This window comes from Microcebus murinus, chromosome 4, assembly GCF_040939455.1.
Source record: "Microcebus murinus isolate Inina chromosome 4, M.murinus_Inina_mat1.0, whole genome shotgun sequence".
Lineage (NCBI taxonomy): Eukaryota > Metazoa > Chordata > Mammalia > Primates > Cheirogaleidae > Microcebus > Microcebus murinus.
In genome coordinates, this window is record NC_134107.1 from 23,195,620 (window position 1) to 23,208,433 (window position 12,814).

General features: G+C 52.0%; 1 protein-coding gene across 1 annotated transcript in view; it reads right to left on the reverse strand.

The window, feature by feature from the left end:
- Positions 1-12,814, reverse strand: part of TSPAN18 (tetraspanin 18) — a 177,335-nt gene that overhangs the window by 137,634 nt on the left and 26,887 nt on the right. Inside the window, exon 2 of the mRNA XM_076002015.1 lies at positions 6,454-6,540. The gene's annotated coding sequence lies outside the window, so the exon portion shown is untranslated. The remainder of the gene's footprint in view (positions 1-6,453; positions 6,541-12,814) is intronic.

The following is a 12,814-nucleotide window of genomic DNA, read 5'->3' on the forward strand; positions in this document are numbered from 1 at the left end:
ATGGATGAATGGATAGCAAAATGTGGTATATACACACACACAATGGGATATTATGCAACCTTACAAAAGAAGGAAATTCTGGCATGCGCTACAACACAGAGGAACCTTGGGGACATTATGCTAACTGAAATAAGCCAGTCACAAAGAGATAAATACTGCATGATTCCACTCGTATGCGATATATAGAGTAGTCAAAATCATAGAGACAGGAAGTAGAATGGTGGCTGCCAGGGGCTGGGGGCGGCTGGAGGGATGGAGAGTTATTGTTCAATGGGCTTAGAGTTTCAGTTTTGCCATATAAAAAGAGTTCCGGATGTGAATGTATTTAATACCACTGAACTTAAAAACTGTGGCAAAGATAGTGAATTTTGTTACATATATTTTATCATGATAAAGGCAAAAAAATGAGCTATCAAGCCATGAAAACAGGAGAAATCATAAATGCATAGTACTAAGTGAAAAAAGCCACCCTGAAAAGGCTACATACGGCATGACTCCAACTGTACGGCATTCTGGAAAAGGCAACACGACGGAGACAGTGAAAAGATCAGTGGTTGCCAGGGGTTAGGGAGGGAGGGATGAATGGGCAGAGCACAGAGGACTTTAGGGCAGTGAAACCCTTCCGTATGAAACTGCAGGGGTGGACGCATGTCCCTGTACGTCTGTCCAAACCCATGGAACAAACAATACCAGGCGTGAACCCTACTGTCAACGATGGAATCCGGGTTGCACTGACTGCCCTACCCCTTCCACTCTGATGCAGACACTGACCGCGGGGGAGGCTGCTCACGTCTGGGAGCAACAGGCACATGGGAACTCGGTATTTCCCCTCGGTTCCGCCGCAAACCTGAAACTGCCCCAGAAAATAAAGCCTATTTAGAAAAGAAACTAAGCTCCGGAGTCCAGAGCCCACCCTTCTCCCTCGACCCCATGGTGGGGATTTCCTGGGCTCTGCCCACGCCCAGGAAGGAGACACCTTTGCAAACCCCAAAGCACAAGGAACAGGATTGCCCATTTTCTCACCTGTCAGCAGCTCCGGGCAGGAAACAAAACACAGCAGCCAGCGCATCTAGCCTTCTTCCTTTATTTGCAGGCTATTCATTAAAATATACTGAATTTTAAAATATAAAATTCACACTTTTAACTAAAAAAGGAGGCAGCCGGCTGCAGCAGACCAGGTCAGGAGGCTCATAGACTAGGCCCGTCTCTACTGTTTAGTAGCTGTGTGACCTCAGGCTAGTCACTTCCCCTCTCTGATGCTGACAGCGCATTTGAAAATGGCGCCCCTCCCCTCTCTGCCATATCTGGCTGTTTGAAAGTCCTTCTCCAGCTGTGATTCACGAGGTGGAGATAGGTCATTATGAAAAAAACAATACTAAGGCCTCCTAAGAGGGCTTTCCGCTAATTTTTGCTGCATGAAGGGAAAACGCAGTGACGGCTCATTCTCTGGCTGAGGAAGGTGCAGTGCTATCATTATCTCTCCGTGGCGTCGAGGCGCGGTCACCCGCAGAGCAAATGGCTCTGTCTGGCTGGCTGTCACGTCAGCACGTCAGGCACCCGGGGATCTCTGAGGGGAAGACTCCACTGGCTTAGCCAGCGGCTGTGTGGCCCCGGCATGAAGCTTCTCGTGTACATTTAGAACAGAAACTGATAAAGAATAAAAGAAGGTTCAGGATAAAAAATACCTAAGAAAGGCAGACAAGGGCCCCGGGCTGCTGTGAGTTACAGGTGGACGCAGGGCTGGTGCGAGGCCAGAAGGTTCTGGCAGATGCTGAGCGGAGGGAGCAGGAAAGTAGGGTCCCGCTGACCTGTCACCCTGTCCCCTCACGCACACACCCCCGCACAGAGCCGGGGGGGAGGGGACAATGGGATGAGGCCGGGGGCAGCTGCCTCTTCCTAGGCCGAAGCTCAGCGCTCAAGCCCCCCCCCCAACCCGGTGTCAGAAATGGAGAACAATGGATGACAGCGTGTGGATGACAATGCAATGACGTCCACCGGATTGTTGACTCCTTCCCAGGCAACGGGTTACAGGCATGACATCCATCATCTCATTCAATCTTCACCACGAAGCCTGCAATTATCTCTGACTGTCTTCATCTAACTGGATAATAAACTGAGTTCATTTGCCCGAGATAATAACTACTGAAAAATAGCCCTGAAATCCATCCAGTGCCAAAGCTCTGCTCTCCCCCTTGGGTTAAACTCTCTCTCCCCCACTTCATGCTGTATAAATACTAGATGGCGAATGTGGTGTGCGTAGCAACGGTGGCTCCCTTCTCTACCTGGCGATCCTGAATCCCCCAGCATGGGGGTCACTGGACCCCAACACCATCGACACCATCTCCAGCTGCACAAACAGAAGCAAAAGGTCTGGCCTGAGGGAGGTGATGGTCCCACCCGCTTCCCTGGGGTCAGAACCCGGCTGGAGCTCTGGCCTCGGCCCCAGGGCTGAACTATGAATGTGTTGCATACAGGCCAGAGTCTGCCCAGAGAAAGGTGGGCAAGACGTCCAGAGAGCACCGGATCCCGACAACTGCGGGCAGGAACTCTGGGGTGAGACTGCACGGTGCATTCAACTGCCTTTAAGCCACTTCCACCTTTGCACGGACCTGTGCCCAACCACATGCATGAGCAAGTAGAGAATATCCTCCACCTTACGCAGGCAGTGAGGGTGTTCAGAGAGGTTGAGTGATTTAGCCAAGGTCACACAGTGGGGCAGAGCTGTGACCAGGACCCAGGTCTCCTCCAAATCATATCGGGAGTGGGTAGAGGGTTAACCAAGCTCACCTGGACCACTGGTTTCTGTTCTCACCCTTGGCACCGCTAAGGCCTTCTAGAATTAGGAAGGGTCAGGGTATCTCCCTTACAGCCTCTCTCAACTCCATCACAGGCTCTCCACCCCATGACTGCGGCTTGGCCTTGGGCTGCAGCGTCTCTGCCCTGTGAGACCATTCTGGCAGCCTCCCCAACTGTGCCTCAGTTTCTATGACACAAACTGGTAGTGTACAACCTTGGCTGCACACGGAAATTATCTGGGGAGCTTTAAATACACTGATGCTTCTCAAAAAATTAAATATAAGGCTACAGTTATTGAAAGAGTGTAATACTGGCATAAGGACAGACATATAGACCAATGAAATAGACTTGAGAGCTAAGACTAATCAGTGGGGAAAGAACAGTGTCTTCAACAAATGGTTGGGAACAACTGCATGTCCACATGTACCAGAGTGACACTGGATCCCTGCCTCACACCATACACAAATATTGACTCAAGAGGGACCAATGACCTAAATATAAGAGCTAAAACTATAAAACTCTTAGAAGAAAACATAAGGGTGAAGGTTCGTGACCTTGGATTTGACAATTGATTCTTAGAACACTAGAAACACACACAGCAAAAGAAAAAGTAGACAAACTGGAGCGTGGGGAGCCCACAGAAAGTGGCTTCTCTCCTTCAGCCTGCCGCAAGGGCTGACTGGGGAGATGAAAGCATCACGGGACTTCCCCTTCTGCCTGAGCTCCATGCCTGGTGCAGGCTGGGTGGAGACTGGGGAAGACCCCACCGTGGCCACACAGGGTGTCACCGTGGGCACAGAGGGTGGCTCATAGGGGCAGAGGGTGCCGTGGGGTGCTACTGCAAACACACTGTCCTCGGGCCAGGAGCCCTGTGTTTGGTCCTTTGCTGCTTTTTAGACACGAAGCCTGGAGTCATTTACAACTTCCCTGAACCCAGACGGTCCCACCTGTAAAGTGCTCATTAATGCCCACCTCCTGGGGCCTGGGTGGGGTTAACACCGTCTACAGAAAGGGGCCAGGAGAGACGGTTGGAAACGAAGTGCTAGCAGGGGGGTAGAGGCCCATGATGAACTGTTCGCACGCGAGGCCCTGCGCCCCAGGATGTCAGAGCAGAGAGCTGACACAGCCCAGGCCCCGCTCACAGCCCTTTTTTAGACCTTGCACAGAAAGAGGTATGTGTCTCCAGGGTAACCCACTGTTTGGTAACAAACACCCAGCTCTTTCATCCCAAGAGCCCGGCCCTCTTGCAAGAAGTCACCTTGGGAGTCTACACTATTCCAAGGGGGCCTCCATTGTTCAAAGCAAACGGGGGCTTCCCACTGGAGGTTCCCTCTGCCTCCCAACCACCCAGTGAGGCGCATACGCTATTTGCCCATCTTACAGATGAGAAAACTGAGGCTGTAGGGGATCAAGCCACTCACCTAGAGCCAAACAGCTACTGAAAGGCAGAGCTGGGCTTCAACCTCCACCCTTCTGGCTCCCAAACCCCAGCAAACCTTTTCCATGACAGCACTTGCCTCTGCTTGTTGCCTTATGGCCACGTTTATACTGTCCCTGTGACTCTGTAACATTCAGCTGTTTAACTGCTCCCTGGGGGCTCCCCTCCTGAAGGCAAACCAAGGACCATAGCACCCCCGCTGCTCTTCTCTGCACTGAGAGACTCTTTCTCTCCTACACTGGGGCCCAGGGCTTCCCCTGATGGAGAAATACCCCGAGAAGAAAGGGCAGGGACATGAAGCTTTTCCGACTCACTTCAGCGCCTTCTCCAGATTAAGGAAACCAGGCAGGAGCCAGGCTCTGCGATAAGGCCAGGCTTCCCGTGGGGATCAGGGCAGCCGCTGCCAGCAGGTTTACAGTTAAGATCATGGCGGGGCACTGGCGGCTGAGCCCGGGGACACAGAGCGTGAGGGCCAGTCCCCGCGGCTGTCCCCTGGGCCACTCCTCCAACGCTGCCGCCCACCAAGGCCTCGGCCTGGCCCTGCCTTGTCTGCCCCTGAGCACCTGCCACCCTGCCCTAGATCCAGCCTAAAATGACCTCGGGCAGCCGGGGCCGCAGTTGGGAAGGGAGAGCGACCTATCAGATAGGTGACTAAGAAAGTGGCCAAGTGCTGCCAACCACGAGCATCAGAGGCAGCCGAAATAGAAATGCCAGTAATGCCGCAGACCTCACGATCCTCGCCGCCCGCCCTGACACCAGCCCCGGCGTGGGGAGGGCAGGCGGGGGTGGGGCACAGACCAGGGACAGCGTGGGGAGCTTCCTGAGTCCCCACCCTGTGAGTCGGTGCTGCGCTCCCACTGTAGAGATCAGAAAACCAAGACCCACAGGGATTTTATGAAAAGCCCAAAGATAAAAAAAAAAAAAAAATCCAAGACAAGGAAAACAAGCCATTTTTATGTTTTTTCAGGAAATGAAACTTCAGATTTGGTCAACAGATTATTTTTAACCTTTAGCTTCAAATCACGGACTTAGTAAGCAAAAGACACAAACGTGGCAGGGCAGTTCTGGCGGTGGCTTTAAATCTGCTCTGCATTTCTCAGTGCTGTGTGACCTTGGGCAACTCATTAGCTTCTCTGAGGCCCAGGTGTCTCTTCTCTAAAATGCAGGTGATAATAGAGCCAAGGTCACAGGGGGTTGAGAGGACTAATGGGATGACGCAGGGAGTGTGCTTCACACTACACCTGGCAGGGAAGTGCTCAGTCGTGCTTGTTAGTTTGCTGTTTTGATTAGCAGGGACTCAAGCCCAGGTCCCCCTGTACCTGGGACCCTGAGATTACCCCCAGCCCCTGAGCCATCTCCTTTGCCTAAGATGGGCAATCGTATCTCAGATCTTAGAGTTTCAAAATACCTCTCCTCTCCACCGCCTCCCCGCCTCCCCACCCCCTTACCCATCCCTTCCTCTAGCCCAGCCCTGGTCTTGGAATCTCAGAAACGGAGGAGGATGTGAGGGCTGGAACGCAGACTCCACTCATGGCTGCTTCATTTTACAAATGAGGAATATGAGGCCCAACAAGGAAAACGACTTAGAAGACATGCTGCCAGCCAGGTCTGCCCAGAGGATGGATGACGTGCTAGATCTCCACCCGGGAAGCTTCTGTGAGGCCACCCAGCCCCGAGATCGTGGGCAGCCCAAAAGGGCTTCCCAGAGCCTCAGAAGTGACCACGACCTCTCCACTCTCAATTTCATCATGGAACCCCAGTCCTTGTGGATTTCAATCTATCCAAAGGAGATGGGTGGGAGGTGGTGATTGCCTAGGTGGTGATCGTCCTTCCCACAGCCCCAAGACGATGGTGGGCACGGGGGCTGGGGGAGCGAGGTCGGAGAGGGGCGAGGCACGGGGGGATCCTTGACACAGGTTCCCTGAGCCCTCCGGAAGCCCCCGGGAGCGCTGCTCCTCCTTGTAGGACTCACTCCCTTCCGCCCACCGACCCTCACTTCCTGGATCAGCTCTCGGCCCCTTCGCCCCAGCCTGGAACAAACGTCTGGGGTTGGGGACGAGAGTGAAGCCACCTTCGCCCACCTCGCACGCCCTCAGCAGGAGCCGAGAGCCGCCTCGCTCAGAGTGGTGGGCTTGGGGGGCAGAGGACGAGAAGAGAGCAGATTAGCTCCTCCTGTCCCAACGAGTTACGATGCCGGCGACCACACTGCTAAGTCGTACCTCTTTCGACTGGCGTCTTTCCCTCTGAGCCCACGGGTGCCAAGCTTCTCCCGAGGTCTCCCTCTGACGGTGGCTTCAGGACAGACTCTAGAGGGAGAAGAGAGGGAGATATATTTCACAAAGGCAAGGGTTCCTGGGGCGCGGGACTTCTGGGGCCGGCCCAGTCCAGAGGTGGCTCTCGGTCCCTGAGGTCTCCCCTCCCTCCTTCCATCTCTGCAGGTGCAGAGGCCAGACGGGGCACCCACCGCTGGAGAGCCAGAGCTAAGCCCCCCGCCCCACAAAGGTCCCAGGATGGCGTCTGCAGAGCCTGGGGACGGGGGCACGTTTTCCATCTTCCCTAGTCAGCCCCGAGCCTGTACAGCACCGTGCGAGGACAGTGAACATGCTAATCAAAACATCACATCGCGCTCATTTGCTTCTAGCTACAACATCATCAACTTGGTGTGGGAACTCCAGTTTTCTCAGGCTGAAAAAAGGCTTCCTAAGTGATTTTGAAAATAGGAAAAAGAATTAATCATTGCCTAATGGATGCAGGCTCTTTGGGCAGACCAGTACTTTCCGGGTCTGGTATCCACGAAGAGATAAGTAAGAAGAGAAGTCTTCGCTGGTAAAAACAGGACTTAGCCCTGGAGTGCGGGGCTAGAATTCCAGCCTCCCCACCTTCTTCCCCTCTGTCAGCTTGACAAAGTGTCCCCAGGTCACCGGAGATGGATCAAATTCACCATGTCCTGGCCACATACCTGCCAGCTGGGGCTTAGGCCAGCCCCAGGGGACTGGCTTGCTCACATGCACAGCTGAGAAACAAGAGAGCAAGACTTAAGCCGGGAGGGCGGGGACCGAGAGCCAGTCCCCCATCGCTCCCCGCCAGACTCCTTCTGTCCTCAATCACAGGCTGCCCAGTGGAAGCCCTCATCAAGTTTCGCGTTGTCCTGCGTGATAATGATGGTCACCCTGCTGCAGCCCATGAGAAGGCACCACCACTTCAGCGACAAGGCCCACGATGACCTCAGGAGTTAAATAACTCGCCCAAGGTCACGCCTCTTAAATGCGGCAGAGCGGAGGCCAGGCGCCCCATGCGTGGAAGGGGCTCCCAGAACTCCCATTAACTGGCGGGAAGCAGGGCTGGGCCAGAGGACAGGGCCTCGTTTGATTTGGCCTCAGCCTCAGACGGCCACATCCAGGTAGTGCCAGCCCAGGGGGGCCATGCATGCATCACGGAAGCTGGACGGAGGCTACAGCAGAGGAATTCATTACAGTACAAACACATACATACATACATACATATAACTGTCATGTTTAACCACAAAAGTGAGCATTCTTCTTCACCAATGTGTCCCATTTAACAGATAGAACCACTGCAACGGCTTCGGAATGAGACCTTGCAGACTTTATTCTGCCTAATCCCACACGAGCGTGCGTGTCTGTGTGTGCGTGAGCAGGTGCCTATGTGGGCACATGACGTTTTACACAAATGCTGTCCTACCATGTTCCACAACGTCACTTGCATCACTTGTCATTGATATCACATGTCCACCTGTGAGCGTGAAAATATATAAGTCTTCCTGAGTCCTTTTTACAGCTGCACAGTGTCCCATAGTAAGTGTGGACCGTCATTTACTTGCCATTTGTTATTTACCGCTGTGGCTGTGTGGGGTTTTTGCATTTCCGGCCACTACAGCCCTCGTGCCCTTCTCTGCGCGGGAGTGCTCATGCAATCCCAAAGCCCGATGCTCGGAAGACGGAAGGCCGCCGGGCGGAGGCGGCCACATTCCGCACGTGGGCAGGTGCTGACAAACTGCCTTCCCCAAAGCCGGCTCCAGTCCCCTGGGCGCGGGGCAGAAGGAGCCCCTTCCCGAGGCTGTAAATCTGAGCCCAGGGCCGTGCCCATGGAATGGCTGTCCCTGTCACCTTCCAGTGGCCTGGGAGGAGTGTGCGGCTTGGAGGGCGCAGAGGTCCCCGCCTTTACTGCCCGGGGACATCGTTGAGGAACTCAGGCCTACCTGAGCCCGCACTGCATTTGCTGGCTCAGAACTGATAATGAGCTTTTATGAGCTCCAGGGACCGTGCGGAACACGTATTAATGTCAAGAGTGCCTGTCAGCCGAGCGGCCTGGGTGAATGTCATGCATTAACGGAATTAAAGGCCGTAGCCACGCCGGGAAGGAGCTGCAGGGTCTGGCAATAACGAAATTACTTTCCAGGTTTTGCTCTCCGGAGCCTTAAGCGGTCTCCGCCTTCAGTGGAATTCGGTCTCCCCGCAGCAGCCCGAGAGCAATTAGTTTATTACCAGGCTGCCAGGAGAGGCAAAGCCCAGCACTAATCCTAATTCCTGTGTATGCAGATCTGCATTGTGTGAGGGAAACCGGCGCTTAGAATTTCTTCCCCTTGCCCCTGAGATCTCACCGCAGCCCCCTCCTCTCTGTGGGGGAGGGGCCGCTACAGGTATCAGAGCCAGAGCTCTCCTGGCAGAGAGAAGGGACCCCCAGGGTTTAGGGCCCAGAGCAGGAACAGCTGGGTGACAGGGGCAGTGTGGGAAGCTGGTGGGGGTGATGGGGGTCGCCCTTGATCTGATTGGCTTTGGGCTTCGGAAAGCAAAGGCCAAGCCAGGGGAGGGGGAGGCCCTGGCTCCCCAGTCCTCACTCCCCCCAGCCCCAGACCTGCGCAAAGCCCTCCCCACTGTCTGATGTGGCACAAGTTGAAATCCTAAATCCGTTCTTACTGCTCTGAAACCCCAAGCAAGTGACCTACCTACTCTGTGCCTCAACTCCTAATCCGGGACACAGGACTAACAACAGCTCATCACTCCCAGGATGTCGTGAGATTGGACGAGAAATGTACGTGCAGGACTTAGCAGAGAGCCCAGCACTCTGCATCGTAGCTCTTGAATGTAAGTCTCCATGGATTACAATCACACCATAATTTTAAGTACTTCTACGAAAGAGAAAATACTACCAATTAATCTAATTAATTATGATGTCGTTTTTTTGGTATGATGCATTCTTGGTTTCAAAAACATTAAAATGTAAAAAAAGAGAAAAAAGTGTGCCTTGCAATCCACAAAAGATAGTAAGAGCTTAATAAATGGTAGTAAAGATGATGACTATTAGCCTAGTCTACCTGTTTTTCACGGTCTGGCTCAAACGTTACATCTTCTTTCTCCTCTTCTTTCTCCCAAACTAACAGCTGAGCTCTCAATCCATAAAAAAAGTCCTGAGAGCCACTTCGGTGCCCTAGAGGAGGCTCAGATGCGAAACTTCAATGTCTACCCTGATGTTTCCTACCTAGTTTTTAGTATTTTTAATTGAAATATAACATACATATACAATAGTGCACACACCGTGAGTACACAACCTACTCCAGCTCACAAACAGAGCACCCCTGTGTAACCAACACCCAGATCAAGTCTCTTGTCTATTTCCCAGCTGTTGAGTCTCTTTCTTCTCACGTCTCCCAAATCGTCTCTGACTCTCCATCCCCACAGCTCCTGCTCGTCCCTGGCGGGGCTCAGCCTCCTTCCTGCCCGTCCACTTGCTGCACACAGGCTCCTGGCTGTCTGCCAGCCGGCAGCCTGTCCCTTCCTGTTGTCCCCAGTCCCCAGTCAGCCCATACTTGTGGAGCACTGTGCCCGTCTCCTGCCTCGGCGGGTCCCCTGGCCTCCCTTTGCCTTTTATCATCTGATCCCTACCTGCCTTCCAGGCCTTTCTCCAGGGCCCACGGCACCCACAGAGCCCACAGTCAAACTGGACTCGCCTGGACTCACATGCCCCACCGGCGTGCTCAGCCCAAGCTCACTGCCTGGGATTCCCTTCCTGACCGTGAGCTTCGCCTCTCCCCTCACTTGCAAACTCCTACTCATCCTCCAAAGCCTTCCTTCTGTTATCTCCTCAGAGAAACTTTCCCATCAACAGGCATGATAAAGCACTGGTCTCTGGGCTCCCACAACAGTTTGTGTATATAGGTAATAGTATATTTTTTGGTCATGTGATTTTCCCAACCTACCAGACGACGAGTTCCTCAATGATAGGAATGGTGTCTTACTCCCTCTGTGGGCCTCAGTTCCTGACTCAGCAAATAATGGATGGATGGATGGATGGATGGATGGATGGATGGATGGATGGATGGATAGTTGCTAGGCTAAATGGATGGATGGGTAGAGAATGGATCTATTAATATAAAAGAACTTGAATGGTGGGAAGGAGGAACTAGGTTATCATTGGTTATAGGAATGGAAAGATAGATGGATATATGGAAGAACAGTTGTGGAGATGGATAGGTCCAGATGTGGATGGATGAATGAATGGATCTATAAAAGAATGAGTTAAGTGGGCCAGGTGCAGTGTCTCACAATACTTTGGGAGGCCAAGGTGGGAGGATTGCTTGAGGCCAGGAGTTTAAGACCAGTCTGGGTGACATAACAAGACTCCATCTCTACAAAAAATATGAAAAATTAGCCAGGCATGGTGGTGCATGCCTGTCATCCCAGGTACTCCGGAGGCTGAGGCAGGAGCATCACTTGAGCCCAGGAGTCCAAGGCTGCACTGAGCTATGATCGCACCACTGCACTCCAGCCTCGGTGACAGAGCAAGACCCTATCTCGGGGGGGGGGGGGGATGAGTGGAATGTGGGAAGGTGGGCTAGGTTAATGGAGACAAGAGAAGGAAAGGAAGACTCTTAATTACTTGTATTATTTTCTCTAGACCCTAAGAGAGGAGGCTGCTCACGGCTGTGAAGAGAGTTGCTTTACAGTGCCCCAGAGTTGCGGGGCTGAGCAGAGACTACGCGGCCAAACACTGTCAGCCCCCAGCTCACCCCAGCTCACCACTGCTCTACTGCACATCTACAAGGTGAAGCCCTCGGGAAGGAAGGGTCAGAGCTACCTCTTGCTGTGGCCTCTGCTAATCCAAGTGGTGAAGAACTCAACAGTGCCACAATGCTTCCCTGTGTCTGAGTCAAGCCCCAGTCTGCCTGCAGGGCAGTGGTTTGCCAGCTGTGGACAATAGGCCAGCTGTGGACAGGCATGGGATAGGCCAACTCCCTAGTTTAGGGCAGGGGGACGGCTGCTGAGGGAAGGTCCACACTGCTCTGCAGTGACGGGATTTGGGGGAAGACCCTACGATGGGTAAAGAGTCAGGATAACTGAACAGCACAGCACCATTTGGACGGTTACCTATGCATGGCCTTGCATGGGGACCAGCCCCCCAGCACGGCCTGCCGCCTGTCTGCAACGTGGGTGGGAGACAGGATAGGAGACAGGGAGCACCCGGTATCAAATGACCATTGTGGTTAATAAGAAACCAGCTTTTTGTATCCCACAGGCCTGTGTTTACAACTCAGCTCTGCCTCTCGTCATGCCAGTGGCCTCAGAAAAGCTCTTTATCCCACTAAACTTCAAGATATCCACCTGCAAAGTGTGGATAATCATAATCCTTACCTCGCAGGATTGACCTAGGGATTAGATGAGCTACTAGATTGCAAGTGGTCAGCACATCATAAGCACTTGATAAACAGAGGAAGCAGGAATCTTGCAAAGTATAATCTGCTGCAACTTTCTACAAAAAGGGTAATGACCAAGCATTTACCCTGATACCAAAGCCAGACAAAGATGCAATAAGAAAAGAAAACCGCAGAGCCATATCCCATATGAACATTGATGCAAAAATCCCCAACAAAATCCTGGCAAACCAAATTCAGTAGCGTATTAAAAGGATTATATACCACGACCAAGTAGGACTCATTCCTGGAATGCAAGGATGGTGAAACACACAAGAATTAAGTTAATACACCACATTAACAGAATGAAGAAGAGAAAATGACATGATCATATCCACTCATGCAGAAAAAGCACTTGACAAAATTCAACACCCTCTCATGATAAAAACATTCAACAAACATTCAAAAAACATTCAACAAACACAAGAAAACTACCTCAACATAATAAAAGTCATATAGGAAACACCCAGAGCAAACATCATACTCAACGGTGAGAGACTGAAAGCTTTCCTTCTAAGTTCAGGAACAAGACAAGGATGCCCCTTTTTGCCACTTCTATTCAACACAGTACTGGATGTTCTAGCCAGAGCAATGTGACATTGGATTTGGCAATGATTTCTTTGATATGACACCAAAGGCACAGGCAACAAAAGAAAAAATAGGTAAACTGGACTTCATGAAAATTTTAAAATTTTGTGCACCAAAAGACAATATAACAGAGTTAAAAGGCACCCCATGGAATGGGAGAGAATATTTGCAAATCGTATATCTGATAAGGGATTAATATCCAGAATATGCAGAGAATTCAAACTCAACAACAACAAAAAACAAACAATCCAATTCAAAAACTGGCAAAATATATTAATAGACAT